General features: G+C 38.8%; 1 protein-coding gene across 10 annotated transcripts in view; it reads right to left on the bottom strand.

Annotated features, from left to right (window-relative positions):
- LOC131694273 (LIM domain-binding protein 2) overlaps positions 1 to 15,839 on the bottom strand; it is a 57,018-nt gene that overhangs the window by 14,054 nt on the left and 27,125 nt on the right. The gene's annotated exons all lie outside the window — the stretch shown is intronic.

Here is a 15,839-nt window from a genome sequence, read left to right as displayed (position 1 = left end):
CTAAGGATTTATAACTCGTATCAGAATGACCTGGTCTTTGAAAGCTATTTAATAGAAATGATCTTTAAATTGAAATGAATATCCGATGAACTCGCACCACTGTACTAATCTATTGAATTTGAGTGGTTCCATCTTTAATTACAAGTGTCAAAACATTAAAGTCTTTAATCGACTACAAACGTATGCTCGGGAATAGGAGTAAAAATGGAAAACTTGCATTTCCAAAGTAATGTAGAACGTGAGTATTGTATATTTTACTTGTGGTTAATTTATTATGTAATTATTTGTTCTCAGGTAATCCATAATGAGATATACCGTAAGAAATACGTATAAAGTTAAATGCAACACATTTCAAATGGAAGTGATTTGCTGTTGATTTCGTAGTGCTTTGAAATGATCCATTCCAATAGATTCACACATCGCATTGAAATGTTGAGCAAGTAGTGCGAAATCAACTGCAAATCACTTTCCATCAACGTGAAGATTTTTTATCGTGTGGTATAATATCGAACATAACCAGTGTCGTTTTTCCATGCTCGACCATACAAACAACGGGTCGTTAAGAACAGTCACCATATCAAAATATGCGATTTTCCATATACATTTTGACAACATACCATTCAAGAACTATACAGATTATGGTGGCATGCATATTTTAGATCTAGCGATGTATAAAATAGAGCTTGGTTGAGACTAACTGGACTGTCGCTTTATCCAACTGAGCTATCGCCGTAATATTGCAAGACAAGGATTTTTGGTCATGTTAAGCTACAGGTTTTTAGGAGCAGCGTGTACAGATATGCGAATAAAAAAGACCACCAGTGCAATATTAGCCCCTAGCGCAAAAGTACAATGTAGTATACAAATCTCCAATATAGGATACACGGAAGGTATTGTAAATGGTAAATAAAATGGGTATGGTAGTATAATAGTTGAATTATAATGGTGGAATGTATCAGTAGTATTTCCAATATGGTGAGTATTATATGAATAGTTAGGAAATGGTTCCGAAGATTTCCGGAATGGTATTTATTTATACGGGATGGTTGACATATGGTACAGATCTATGCGGGATGGCATTTAAAAATTAAATAATGTTTAATATAGTCGAAATATCACATATTCGCACACAGAACGTAGAGTCTGGCACGACAGATTTATGTACCTGGCGCACTACGTTTCTATGAATGACGTCATCTTCGACTATTGGAACGTAATTGGTAGGTCAGGCTCAGTTGCCTGCGTGCTTTCACAACCAGTGTAACAGTGCACTGGCTGTGGAGATACGCTACTTGTCCGATCAAAAGCGGACCCTACACGAACAGAAATATTGACAATAAATAATATATTGATCAATATATTGATGGCGCAATAAAAATGATTCCAAGATCAGTTTCAACTTCGATACCCAAACTCTCGATCACCATGGTGTCAAGAGACGGCGTAACGGAATGTTTGATCCTGCGATTAACCGCTATTGCGATTCCTCCGCCGAATCCAACAATTCGATCAAATCGATGAATAACAACATTAGAGTTACTCTTTAATTTAATATTTGGTTTTAAAAAAGTTTCGGTCACAACGGCTATATGCACATTATGTATCCTCAAGAAGTTGAAAAATTCGTCTTCGCACGTTTTGAATGAACGAGCATTCCAATTTAATAAATTTAAATGATTATTTAAAGTCATTGTTAAACTTTATTTCATTACAATTTTGTTAGCAAATTCCCAACCCGCTTGAAAAGCTTCAAACATGGATGTAGAATTTAACATGGCAATCATCATAGGTAACATAGACTCCTGTAGGTATTTTAATTTTTCTTCCGTTACGCTACCTAGATCCATTGGACTAAAGGAAGCGTTGGGTGCAAACGAGATTGAGGGCGTGGTAGTTGTAGCCGTTATTTTGGCATTGCTACCTGCCACTGAAGCATAAGATGACACACCATTGTAGGATGGTGTGACGGAGGTAGAAGAAGTTGTTAATCTACATATTTTGAATCGGATTAACACATTTGGGCGTGTTTTCTTGAAGTGTACCTGAAGAAGTAGGTACATTTTTTATTTGTTGTTTTTGTTGTCTAGAACGAGAATTTATATTTTTTTCTCGTACAGGACAACCCCAGAAATTCGATTTATGATTTTCGCTACAATTAGCGCATTTGAAACTTTTTGTGTTTTTTTCACCGGACAAGTATCTTTCGTGTGCGATTTATCACCACAGATCATACATTTGGAATCCAAATGACAATTTTTTGTGCCGTGCCCAAAGCCTTGACATCTACGACACTGGGTCAGATTTTGAATTCTGCCCCCATGTCGTCTATAATGTTCCCACTTTACTCGCACGTAGAACATAAAACGTGCTTTTTCAAATACTTTCAAATTATTAACCTCATTACGGTTAAAATGAATTAAATATAGCTCCTGGATAATTCCAGATCGTACTGGCGTGTCATCGCCGGTAGCCTTTCTCTTCATAAGAATAATTTGTGAAGGAGAAAAGCCAAGTAAATTTTTCAATTCGTTGGATATTTCATCCAAACTTTGACCTTGAGGTAGCCCTTTCAAGACAGCCTTGAATGGTCTATCTGTCTTGAAATCATATGAATAAAATATATAATTACGGCTTAAAAGCCTGTCACGGGTGACGATACAGCAGCAATATTAAATATCATTTCATTATTAATGTTCGAGAATAATGAGAGCTAATAATATAAATAAATTCATATTACGCCATTTGTCTCCGATCCATCAAAATTGATGATCGGTAAATAGTGTGCCCGGTCGATAGGATTATGTCTTTGCTGTTATCAGCAGTTGGTACAAGTAAATGTATTATTATTGCCTGGCAAATAAAATAGGCATTTCATTGAAACAATAATCTCGTTGAACAGGGGCCTGTTGAACAGCAGCCTGTTCAACAGGCGGAATATCCCGGACAGTGCTATTACGGCCGACATTCTGACTCTAAGAGTCAAATTCGGTATGATTCAGTCAGTCCACAAACGAACGGGCGGGAGCCAACCATAACGCCCGACCGGCACTCGAAGTTTTCGCTGTGTACGCTAGAGACGGTCGGGTTTCAATTTTTTCGAACCAGAACCCGACTCGAACCCGAGAGCTTGAAAATTGAAAAACCCGGACCTGACCCGAGCCCGAAATTTTAAAAACCCGAACCCGGCCCGAGCTCGAACATTTAAAAATTGAAAAACCCGAATCCGAGAATGAAAATTTTGTAAAACCCAAACCTGAAAATGAAAATTTTGTAAAACCCGAGCCCGATAATTTCAAAATTCGAAAAACCCGAACCCGCCCTGATAGTTGATAGCTGAGACTCGGAAAATATTTCGCCGAAAATCAGCAAACAAATCTCACTTTACTGAGATTTCAGTTTATAAATTTACTGACTACACGGCTGTTGGGAAATTATCGAGCCAAATTGAGTGTGTAGAGATTTTAGATGCGAAACACTTCGACACAGATCTTTCATTAGGGCCTAAGCCGCAATGTACTCAAATGGAGAAAAAACAGTTTCAATATTCGGCGATGCTTTTCTAAATGTAGTTTTTATTGTTTTTCTAGAAGCATCTTTGGTTAAACCTTATGACAATATAACAAAGAATTTAATTTCTATGTGCTTTTAGTGGGTAAAAAAAATGCTTACGCCAAATTTGCATCCCAGTCGTGATTTCGCCCTTCAGCAAGCACCATTTGCGAAAGGGCTAAACCGTGTACATAATTTTCAGAAGGGCGCGGTAAATGGGCTAAACTGACTCTGTCTTGCTGGGTAAATGGGCGACCTTGACAGTATTCTTTTTAATAGGGCTCAGCAAATGGGCACATAGAAACCCAATGTAAATGAAAAAGCGCGTGCATCTTTTCTTCAAATTTCATGAAAATATCGAAATATTCGAATGTTTATGTGTAACAACTATCGAGCAGACATGATCATTGTAGATATTGCTTATCATTCATATAATAGAACCGCAGTTTAAAGAATAATTTTGTGAATAATAACCGTACGCCCGGTTCTGTCTAAAATGTAAGTTTAGCCTTTATATTCCATATGAGAAGAAGGACCTAAGTCGAAATCACGAAGAAAATGCATGTTTCGCCGTTTTGTTTTCTTTAATTATAAATCGAACTAAAAACCATTTTAACTAATTTTCATCTCAATTTTGTAGTATTTTTGTCGTATAATGTCACAATAGCGAGAACGCAGTTTGTTTACATTTGCGATTTAAGCCCCAATGACAGATCTATATCGACTTATTATTGAATACTGTCTCATGAGTACTCACCCAAAAAATAAAATGAGTCGCGCTGTTTGTAAATCTGAAGCGAAGAAAATTTGTACAAGATTAAAAATACAGCAAATACGACAAATTCTAGCGATTTGAAGGCGGTAAAATGTAGTACGGTTATATGTGTCATCCATTTCCATCACGAAGTAAAATTAGTTACTACAAAAAGAGACTGGGTGTTGTGTATAAACGTATACAGTGTCAAGAAATGTTATCTGTTCAAAACCCGAACCCTATCCAAAAAAAATCTAAATTCGAATAACCCGAACCCGAAAGGTTAAAATTTCAATAACCCGAACCCGAGAAGTTTAAATTTATAGTACCCGAACCCGACCCGAAACCCGTCGGGTTCGGGTCGGGTCCGGGTCTAAAAACCCGAACCCGACCATCTCTAGTGTACGCCACCGTACGCTACGTTTCAGCTAATTCAACCGATCATTGGAATGAGCATCAAAAACGCATGCGACATTAATCGGAGCACCCCTCGATTCATGCTTCACATCCACTCATTGAATGCTTACTAGAAGTATATGCATGAAAATGCATAAAAATCGCAGCAGAAGAAAAGAGACGGAAATAGAAAGTATGCTATCTATGTATATTTTTGTATCTCAGTGTTCCATTCGTCACGCAGAAAAAAAAAAATAGTAAAAATAAACAAATTTTGGTTTTAATAGCGCGTTTAATATAGTGACAAACAAGATTCAGGTTTGCTTCAATCAATACTGTTGGTTGAAATTGCCAACTAATTTATTTGTTGACTTTTCAGTAGTTTCAACAAATATTTCGTTTGAAACAACAAAATCATAAGTTTAACCGAACAAACAAGTTTGAAGAAACAAAAACAAATCGTTTGTATTAACCAAAGGAGAGAACAACTCAAATTTAGTTGAAATTAAACAAAGATTCTGTTGGTTTTTAACAAAGGGATCAGTTAGATCTAACAAATTTTATTTTGATATAGCAATGTTTCTATTTAAAATGTAAACAGAAGTATTTGTTGAACTAAACCAAATACATGCTTTCGAAAAACGCCCATTTCAGTTTGAAACAGCCATTCGACACGTTTTTAATTCAATTAAACGTTTTGTTGATTCAAAAAGGCCTGATTCTTCTGTGTGGTGTACTCACACAGCTGTTCAGGGCCCCGTACACGAGGCGCTACACACAGAAAAAAAATTAGTAAAAATAAACAAATTTTGGTTTTAAATAACAATTTTTCTGTTTGATATAGTGACAAACAAGATTTAGGTTTGCTTCAATCAATACTGTTGGTTGAAATTACCAACTAATTCATTTGTTGTCTTTTCAGTAGTTTCAACAAATATTTCGTTTGAAACAACAAAATCATGATAAGTTTAACCGAACAAACAAGTTTGAAGAAACAAAAACAAATCGTTTGTATTAACCAAAGGAGAGAACAACTCAAATTTAGTTGAAATTAAATAAAGATTCTGTTGGTTTTTAACAAAGGGATCAATTAGATCTAACAAATTTTATTTTGATTCAACAATGTTTCTTTTTAAAATGTAAACAGAAGTATTTGTTGAACTAAACCAAATACATGCTTTCAAAAAACGACCATTTCAGATTGAAACAGTCATTCGCCACGTTTTTGATTTAACTAAACGTTTTGTTGATTCTACCCTCGGCATGATACTGTACCTTGATGTGGTCCGGGGGCTTTTCCACCAAAGCAGTATTACAGTGATTATATCACAGAAACTTGGGATACGATTAATTTCTTTTTAGTTAAGCTACATTGTGATCAATTTTAGTACTTAACTTGGCGACCTTTATTATTCACTGCCATGGTCAAATAATATACAATGTGGGTTTAGGGCCCAATTCTCTCTGCAGGCATTCTTCTTTTGTTGCTATATTTTCAATTAGATCCATGCTAACACTCACTAACACAAATTGCTTATTCTCTCATATACACTAACAATCTCTCATTCCAAACGTACAAACGTGGCCTACGCGATAACACAAACCTGGTCACAAATACGAACGCCCGCGATCTCGCCAATATTGAAACACCCCGATTGATTAGGTGAACGTTGGAACCTAAGAACCTAAGCTCACGCAATCATGAATCGGTCACCTCCGGAAGTCTCCGCCCTTGATCCTAGCAGCCCAAATTCATGCCTTTAGTTGGATAGAAATAAAACTAGACAAGACGTCCACGCGCGATCATTGAAGAATACGCGAATAGCCACACGCTTATAAAAATAATGTGTCCACGAGAAGTTACATACATACTAGCACACGCGACAAAAACGTCCACACACAAACGCTCGAGTCCTTCGCGATCATCCACGCACGACCACACCCACGATCTCATAAAAAGTATAACACCCCGGTGACTAAGTGAATAGTTTAGCACTTATAAATTAACAATCCCAGTCTCGAGAGTGAACCTCCAAATGCCCGTGTTCACGCGATCGGTTTCGTCCGGAATCCCCTATTCTCGGCCCTAGTAGCATAAGTCCAATACTTTCAGGTGGACCAATCAAAAATATAATGCTCATATCCACTAAACTACATAAAATCGAATGTATACACACAAAGTCACATACACGCGACAAACAAATATAAAAATGCTTGAGCCCTTCGCGACCATCCACGCAACCTATACTCGCACTCTTCCAGACATCATAACATCCCGGTGATAATATGAACGTCTCAGCACTTGTAATCACTCAAACGCAGTCTCAAGCGTGAACCTACAGTCCCCCGCACTCGCGCATTCATGAATCGTTCACGTCCGGAAGTCTTTATCCTCCATCCCAGAAGTCTAGGTCCACGCCTTAATTGAATCAAATAACTCCACAGCTCCAGTAGGACAACTCTAGAAAAAAAATCGGAATATTATTAATACTCAATAACAATACTAACTCTTCTCTTTATTTTATTTTTATTTATTTTCGGTCTCATGCGTTATATTCTTGTGATGACCTTTTCGAGCTCATACATCCAAGAAGAGCAACATTGCTGCCAACAATGATTCTTCTCTGCCATCAGACGTCGCCAGGTTTTAGAACAATGGAGATGAGTATGAGAATAATACTTGATGGAATCAGATAAGTAGGAACAATCAACAAACTGCAAGTAGTATATAACAAATTTCTTATTTTAACGTATAAATTATTATTCGTATTAGAATATTATTTACAGGCTCCACACATATCTCAACATACACAAATACACAAATGCTTGACAGGTGACTAGGCAAAATGCATTCACTCGTAGGATCTATCATTTCGAGGTGAGTAATGACAGAATTCCCATAAGGGCCCCGTACACGAGGCGTTAGTAATGCCATTACTGAGCAGTAATGTCACTTTTAATGAACGTGTAAGTCGAGTAATGATAGAATTCCCATACAATTCCAGTAATGACACTACTTAGTAATGACACTTTTATTGCGCGTGTAAGGACCCCTTTCGATTCGAGCATTGTACAACTGTACACCGTTCCCTTGGGTTCAATGTTTGAGGCGAATGTGTATACCTAATTAGGCCCCTTACACGAGGCGCTCGTAATGTCATTATTGAGCAGTAATGTCACTTTTAATGATCGTGTAAGGTGAGTAATGACGGAATTTCCATACAATTCCAGCAATGACATTACTAAGTAATGACACTTTTATTGTGCGTGTAAGGGGCCCTAATAGCGCACCTTAGACGAGGCGCTAATAATGTCATTACTGAGCAGTAATGTCACTTTTAATGATCGTGTAAGGTGAGTAATGATGGGATCTCCATACAATTCTAGTAATGACATTACTTAGTAATGACACTTTAATTGTGCGTGTAGGGACCCTATAGGGCCCCGTACACGAGGCGCTAGTAATGTCATTACTGAGCAGTAATGTCACTTTTAATGATCGTGTAAGGTGAGTAATGATGGATTTTTCATACAATTTTAGTAATGTCATTACTTAGTAATGACACTTTTATTGTACGTGTAAGGGGCCCTTATAGGGCCCCTTACACGAGGCGCTAGTAATGTCATTACTGAGCAGTAATGTCACTTTTAATGAACGTGTAAGGTGAGTAATGACGGAATTCCCATACAATTCCAGTAATGACACTACTTAGTAATGACACTTTTATTGCGCGTGTAAGGACCCCTATTGATTCCACGTGATTTACTTCCACTCAGCCTATCCTACTTTGATTTCACTAATACATACTACAAGGCCTATTTATGAATGAATGCACTGCCACTCAAAAAACCGTCGCAAACTGCAACTTGCAGATTATCCATGCTTTTTATAAGTATTCTTATTAGATATCCCTGATTTTCGTTTGGATTGCACAAAATAATTTTTCTAACATGCATTTATTTCGACGCTATTTTTAAAAGCTAGCAAATTACAGTCGTGATTCGCTGGTTGGACCACACCTCTGTCCAACTAACGAATTTGATTCGTTAGTTGAACCGACTGACAGATGTCAAAAACTCTCCAAAGGAGACGTTAGTAGTGTAACTGCATCATCTATTCACATCTCTAATAATTGTCAGATTGATTGTCAAAGTAAATTTGACATAAGAATCTGATATTCAGATGCATTTTAGTTGGACAATTGTTCAGCTAGCGGAGGTCCAACTAAAAAGCGGTCCAGTTAAAAAATGTCCAACCAGCGAATCACGACTGTATATATTTTTAGCACAGATTTACGTCCTTATCTGTTAGAAATATTTCATTTTCTGGCTAAATATTTTTGATTTAATATTAATCCAAATGTGCTTAGAAATGAAATATTTCACATTTAAGTAATGTAGTCCTACGTCTATAATTCGTCCAACCACGTAGGGCTGCCTTTGTAGTTTCCTAAACGACCAAACAAAAATTTGCTTCTCAGCTTTTGGGGGGGGGGGGGACAAACTAATACTTTTTCTGAAATGGGAAACAGTTTATAAACATTCCTGAAGACACTATAGCTCAAAAATCGTTTTTTCATGGTCAAAACAATTTCAATCACGATTTTGCCACTTTGGAACACTGTGCACCGGCGGACCCTCTTGTGCATTGAAAATGTTCAAAACTATTGATTTTCAACTGCCAACAACTTGCAACAACAGCGAGAAGTTGAAAGCGTTAGCATTTCGATTGTTTTTCATGTGTGCTGGATCGCTCTCACTCCCGAAATCATTTGACTAAATCATCATCATAAGGAGTTTCTTACAATAATGATGTATGTATAATACCATTAACCCCGAATTTGCATCTTTTCTATCGGGCCTGATTTTCTTAACTTCATAATCCTGGTAAAAAAAATCGTAATTATGCCGTGCGTGATCACAGGCGGTGATATTGGGGCAATGATTTTTTGCTAGCATATAATCACCAGAGAAAATCAATAGTGGATTAAAACAAGTTTTTACACATTCTTTCAGGTTCTGCATTCCGTCATCACAATCGGCAAACGACAAATGATAGAGAACCAAGGTATTCGCTGCCAAGTACTGGGAAATTCGCATAGTTCGGATGGAGAATATTCTAGCTGTGTGATGAGCATCTCAAGTACTGTCAATCCGGAAGATTTAGTCTACCCGTGTATTTTGCATTTCACACAGGTTAGTATGGAACGAAAATTGATTCCGTATAGATTAGTTAATAATCAGAAAAACACCATTTTAGTATTGCCCGAGCTCCGAAGTATGTCATTTACCCAGTCCGAAATAAACCAACCGAAGAATACAGAGTAAAATATACTAAGAAGCATGTCGTGAAAATGAACATGAGTTAGCCAACCTGTCCTCTAGCTCTGAATGAGTCTGAATCGCGATTTATCGGAAGATACTTTGACTCAATTATTTTATCTGGTGCATCCTTCTCATTGTGGTACTAAGAGAATCTTGGTAGAAAATCGGAGAACCTGGTTTTGTCCAGCTGAACCCGAGAGTTCTTTCCTAGTTGGATTCTGGTAAACACCGAGCTGTAACGGTTAATTTCGCTGTTCCTGCCATTGTGTTTGAGCTAAGCTCTGGCGTAACGTCGCTATGTTAATCTTCAGTGAATTGCCTTTCAGGACGCGTCGAGCGACTGGTGCCAATAAAATGTTTATAATGTAAGGAGTAACGGAAGAAGTGGGGGAAACTTTGAACAACCAAGAAACTTTGGACGCGTTGGAAATCAGTTGTAGGTATGAGAGGTTGCCAATGATATTAATCGGCGTCTTGAAATGTCCATCATTGATGAATAGCTGGAATTGTTCATCAAAATCTCTCACATATTTTGATTTCTGTCTCTATCTGTCCATCTCGTTACTGCCAAAAAGAAAACGTTGTTACTAGAATTGCAGAACGAAACCTCACATAGATGTTTGAAAGATTTAGGATCAAATGAATCAATATGACGCTTCATCCAATGATTGCCGATAAAATGCATTCAATTATTAAAGACCCCGATATACTGATATAGTTGCTTGAACCAACAGGAAATAATGAAGCATGTGAGTTGTAAAATAAAATGTTTTTAGATTAGGTATTCGATTACAAAAAATTGTATTATTAAATAATAATTTAAATTTTGAAACAAAATATAATTATAATCTTTGAGTAAATCTGTATTCAATTTTTTGATGACATGCATACTTAATGAGAAAGGAAGTAGTTTCTCTTATTAATCTGTTTATGAACATACTTGCCCGCACATGAAGGAAATGTATATATGTCATGAAACTAACTGCTTAGTGTTAAATGGTCGGTCCATTATAAATATCATTCACGAACTGCTTAGCAGGAATAAAACGCCAACATTTTATGATATATACTGATTAGAGATCCGATGATTTATCAGGTTGCCTTCGTTGCTTTCTTTCTTATTATTTCATTCTGCATAAAAGGAATACTTGATTTCTTTCATAAACATTAAGCGGCTTATTTTGCATTACATTCCCATTGCAAACGAATATGTTAGGGATTGTTAATATCAATAAAATCAACCGGGGGAATTCACAAACTTTTGAGAAATCATCGGTCGTAATGCTTAATAAATGTTGAGGCGTCAATTAATTGATCGAATTTTGTCTATTGTTACTTAATCAATATTTTAATTTCCTGAAAAAGGAAAATATGAAGTCAACAGGAAAAGGCAACGCGAATATTAAGTCTTTCTACTGCAATATAAAGTTGGCAGAAACACTTGCGAGCTCATATTTACAATTTTCCTGCCAAGTTAGCAGGAAAAGGTGGGCCCTTATGTTTGTTTCCTTCCTAGATTGTGTGAAGTTAGCAGAAAAAGGCGGGGCATATCTTTTTTTCCTGCTAGAAATTGTGAAGTTAGCAGGAAAAGGTGGGGCATATATAATTTTTTCCTGCTAGAATGTGTGAAGTTAGCGGGAAAAGGCGGTGCATATATTACTTTTTCCTGCTAGAATGTGTGAAGTTAGCGGGAAAAGGCGGAGCATATATTACTTTTTCCTGCTAGAATGTGTGAAGTTAGCGGGAAAAAGCGTGGCTTTGTAGTGCAATTTTTGACATGTAGGTGGCGCAGCGATCGTTTTTCCTGCTGGCCTTTTTTCCCCGCTGTGTTGATTCCAGTATGAAATGGATGGGTTGTTTCGTTCAAAACCCGAACCCGACCCGACCTCGATAATTTCTAAGAACCCGACCCGAGCCCGAAAGTCCAAAATTTCATAAACCCGGACCCGACCCGAACCCGAGAATTTCAAATTTGAAAACCCGGAACTCAACCCGAACCCGAGAAGCTTAAATTTACAGAAACCGAACCCGACCCGAAACCCGTCGGGTTCGGGTCGGGTCCGGGTTTCGGGTCCAAAAACCCGAACCCGACCATCTCTATACCATATCATAGTACCATACAGTGTGCCTCTTAGTGTGCGTGAGCAAAAAATTGAGGCAGTGAATCGGCAAAAAGAAGCAAAGATGGCTGATATGGAGATGCTAAAGGGGCAATCGATGAACAGACATTGACTAACAACAATTACGAAGGAGGATTTTAATAGATCGCTACGAAAACATGCCAATGGTTATTCACAGTCACGTAACGAAGTTGCTGAACTTGAAACCAATGTTCAGTGAGTCATCGTATGAGTTGCGAACGTTGATCGACGATTGCACGAAGCATGTTGAGTCACTTGAGTTTCATAAACTTAAAATGGACAAGATGGCTGAGGCCATTCTAATCATGTTACTGGCGTTAAATTCGATTCAAGCACACGAAGAAGCTGGGAGGCATCCTGTAAATATGGAAAACTACCTGTGTTCAAGGACACTATCACTTTTCTACATACACGCTCTCATGTCTTGGAGCGATGTGAACAGAACATCGCAATTTCGAAAGGCAAAGCTTTAACCCTTAGAACCCAGACTTCTTCTTCTGTTAATACTAAAACGCACACCGTGACAGTTCAGAAGGCGCATGATGGATGCCCGCTGTGTGGAACTGGTCACCCGATCGAAGCATGTGGAATTTTCAAAAAGTTGAATGTTGAAGAGAGATACACCAAGGCAAAGCAGCTGGGATTATGCTTCGGTTGTTTGCAACGAGGACACCGAACGACAATCTGTAAGAACACCAAAGCGTGCCCGACATGCATGAAAAGACACCATGTGTTGCTGCATCCGGAGGAGAAGAAATCCACTGCAACTGATTCCACACAGCAGTCACAACCTGTAGTGCAGGTCGCAGAGAATAGAAACTTATAGTCGAACCAAGGATGGCTGCTACATAGTAAAGCTCCCGTTTCGAGAAACCGTTGAAGATCTCCGAGAATCCCGGGAACAAGCGAAGCGGCGATTTGTGGCGAGTCAATCTTGGGCAATTTTTGCGTTACGTAATTTATGAATGGTCCTTAATGATACAAGGCAGCTCCACCACTAAGTTGCAAATGGTGTTCGACGCTTCGGCGAAGGCTAGCTCCGATTTGTCTCTGAACGATGTCATGGAAGTCGGACCAACTGGTGCAAGATTTGCTATTCAATATAATATTGAGATTCCGCATGCGAAAATTTGTTTTCACTGCCGACATACCTAAAATGTACCGGTAAGTGATTATAGACGAAAATCAACGGAAATATCAGCGGATTCTGTGGAGAGCGAGCAAAGATGAACCAATCAGGAAGCTGTAAATAAATACGGTGACTTACGCCACAGCTACCGCCCCTTATTTGGCGACCCGAGCAGTCCTTAAACTGGTCATAGATGAACAGAAGAATTTTCCAGCTGCAAACCTGACTGAAAGGAAATACTTCTATATTGACGACGTACTCGCTGGTGCTGTCACACTGAGAGAAGCGAAACAACTACAGCATGACTTGATCGTACTATTAGATAGAAGCGGATTCAAACTCCACAAATGGTGTGCGAACGACGATGCTTTACTAGAGGGAATTCCCATTGAAGCCCAAGAGAAGCAACTCAGTTTCGAGGACAGCGAAGTCAATGGTGTCATCCAGACACTTGGGATTGCTGGCGCCAGCAATAATGGTAACCAAGTTGTTTGTGCAGCAGCTATGGCAACAGAATATAGGATGGAATGATCCAATTCCCCAAGAGCAACTTCGCACATGGAACAGATTTCGAGCTTTGCAGTTTGAATTCTTCTAAGATCAACCGGCGGATAACTATTGACGACACTATTGCTATGGAGCTGCACGGATTCACTGATGCATCGGATTGCTGATGATTACGAATGTTTCATATATTTGAGAAACATTAATGCGGAGCGCAAACGTTCGACCGGACGGCAAAAGTTCGACTGATTTGCGGTAAGTCGAGAATCGCTCCCATGAAGGAAACGCAACGGGATATCAGGGCAGATGCGACGCCTGCTGAGATGACGATTCCGAGACTTGAATTGTGTGCTGCATTGTTGTTAGCTGAGCTTATGGAAAAAAGTGCGCGAAACCCTAGCGTTACAAACCGTAAAGGTTGTGCTTTGGTCCGATTCGAAAATTGTATTGTAGTGGTTGAAAGAAATGCGGGTAGGTACTCCTGTTTTTGTACAAAATCGTGTTGTGAAGATACGACAGTTGTATCCGTCTGATAAATGGCGTTATATTTCAATGCAGCAGATCTGGTAACTCGTGGAGTGTTCCCAGCTAACCTGATGCACTGTGAAGGATGGTGGTCTGGTCCAAGTGCTCTCTCAATCGTTGCAGACAATGAAGATGTAATCGATTTGGCGGAGTCTGAAGAGATTGGAGAAGCATCTCTTCTGTAAATCATCGGTTTGTTAGTACCGAAGACACAGCTTGATTTGTTTGATTTGATTCTGAAACACAGTAGTTACCGTAAGTTACAGCGTATTTTCGCGTACATAATCCGTTTTATTTACAATTGTCGAACAAAACAAAATCAAATTGAACGCAGAACGGGATATCTCGGCTTCAAAGACCATTGTGATGCGCAGAAAGTAATGATGATTGTTGTACAGCGCAAGGTTTATAATAAAAATTCGACATTAAAACCAATTTATGGCGAGCACGAAAGGCTGCTACGTGTCGGCGGTCGCATACGAAATTCCGATCTACCAGAAGACCAAAAGCATCCAATGATTTTACCGGAAAATAATCACTTCACTGAAATCTTGATCGAAGCTCTACATCGAGAACATCTTCATGTTGATTTAAACGGATTGCTCGCGGTAGTAGAACAAAGGTTCTGGCCTGTAAACGCAAAACGAACCATTCATCGTGTCCTGAAGAAATGCGTACGTTGCTTTCGAACCAATCCCAAAGATGTATATGGACGACCTTCCGACCTGCCGAGTGACTGCGGCTCAACCCTTTGTCAGAACTGGTATGGACTATGCGAGACCTATCTTCATAAAGGTTGGACGAATGAAGGCGAAGATAAAGGTGTACGTGTGTCTGTTCGTATATATGGTGACGAAATCCATTCATCTAGAGCTGGTGAGTTCGCTAACGTCGGCTGGATTTTTAGCGGCCCTTCATCGGTTTGCTGGTTGACGCGGAAACCCATCTGAGTTATTCTCCGATAATGGAAGCAACTTTCAAGGAGCAGATCGAAATCTATTGGAGTTGTTCAAGATACTGCGGTCTCAGATATTAAATGACAAGGTAAACGAGTTCTGCCAGCCGAGAGGAATCAAATGGAATTTCAATCCACCCAAAGTTCCTCATCATGGAGGAATTTGGGAGTCCAACGGAAATGTATAAAGACCCACCTGTACAAAACGTTGAACGAAAACTACTTGACATATGAAGAGATGAACACATTGCTGATCCAGATAGAAGGTATACTAAATTAGCGGCCTCTTGTGCAATTGACGGATGGTCCATTTGATTATGAAGCTCTGAGTCCCGGACACTTCCTAGTTGGACGAGAGTTGACGGCGGTAGCAGAGCCACTGTATGGTGATTTGAAGGAGAATAGCTTGTCACGGTACCAGTTGGTGCAGAATCGGATGCAGCATTTTTCGCAAAGATGGTCAAAAGAATATATTACTGGACTACAGAAGCGTAGCAAGTGGTACAAGGATTTCACTTAGCTGCGGAACGGATTGCTGGTCATCATAAATGAGGATAATAT

The sequence above is a fragment of the Topomyia yanbarensis genome, chromosome 3 (assembly GCF_030247195.1).
Source record: "Topomyia yanbarensis strain Yona2022 chromosome 3, ASM3024719v1, whole genome shotgun sequence".
Taxonomy (NCBI): Eukaryota; Metazoa; Arthropoda; class Insecta; order Diptera; family Culicidae; genus Topomyia; species Topomyia yanbarensis.
This window is presented reverse-complemented; position numbering and strand designations above follow the sequence as displayed.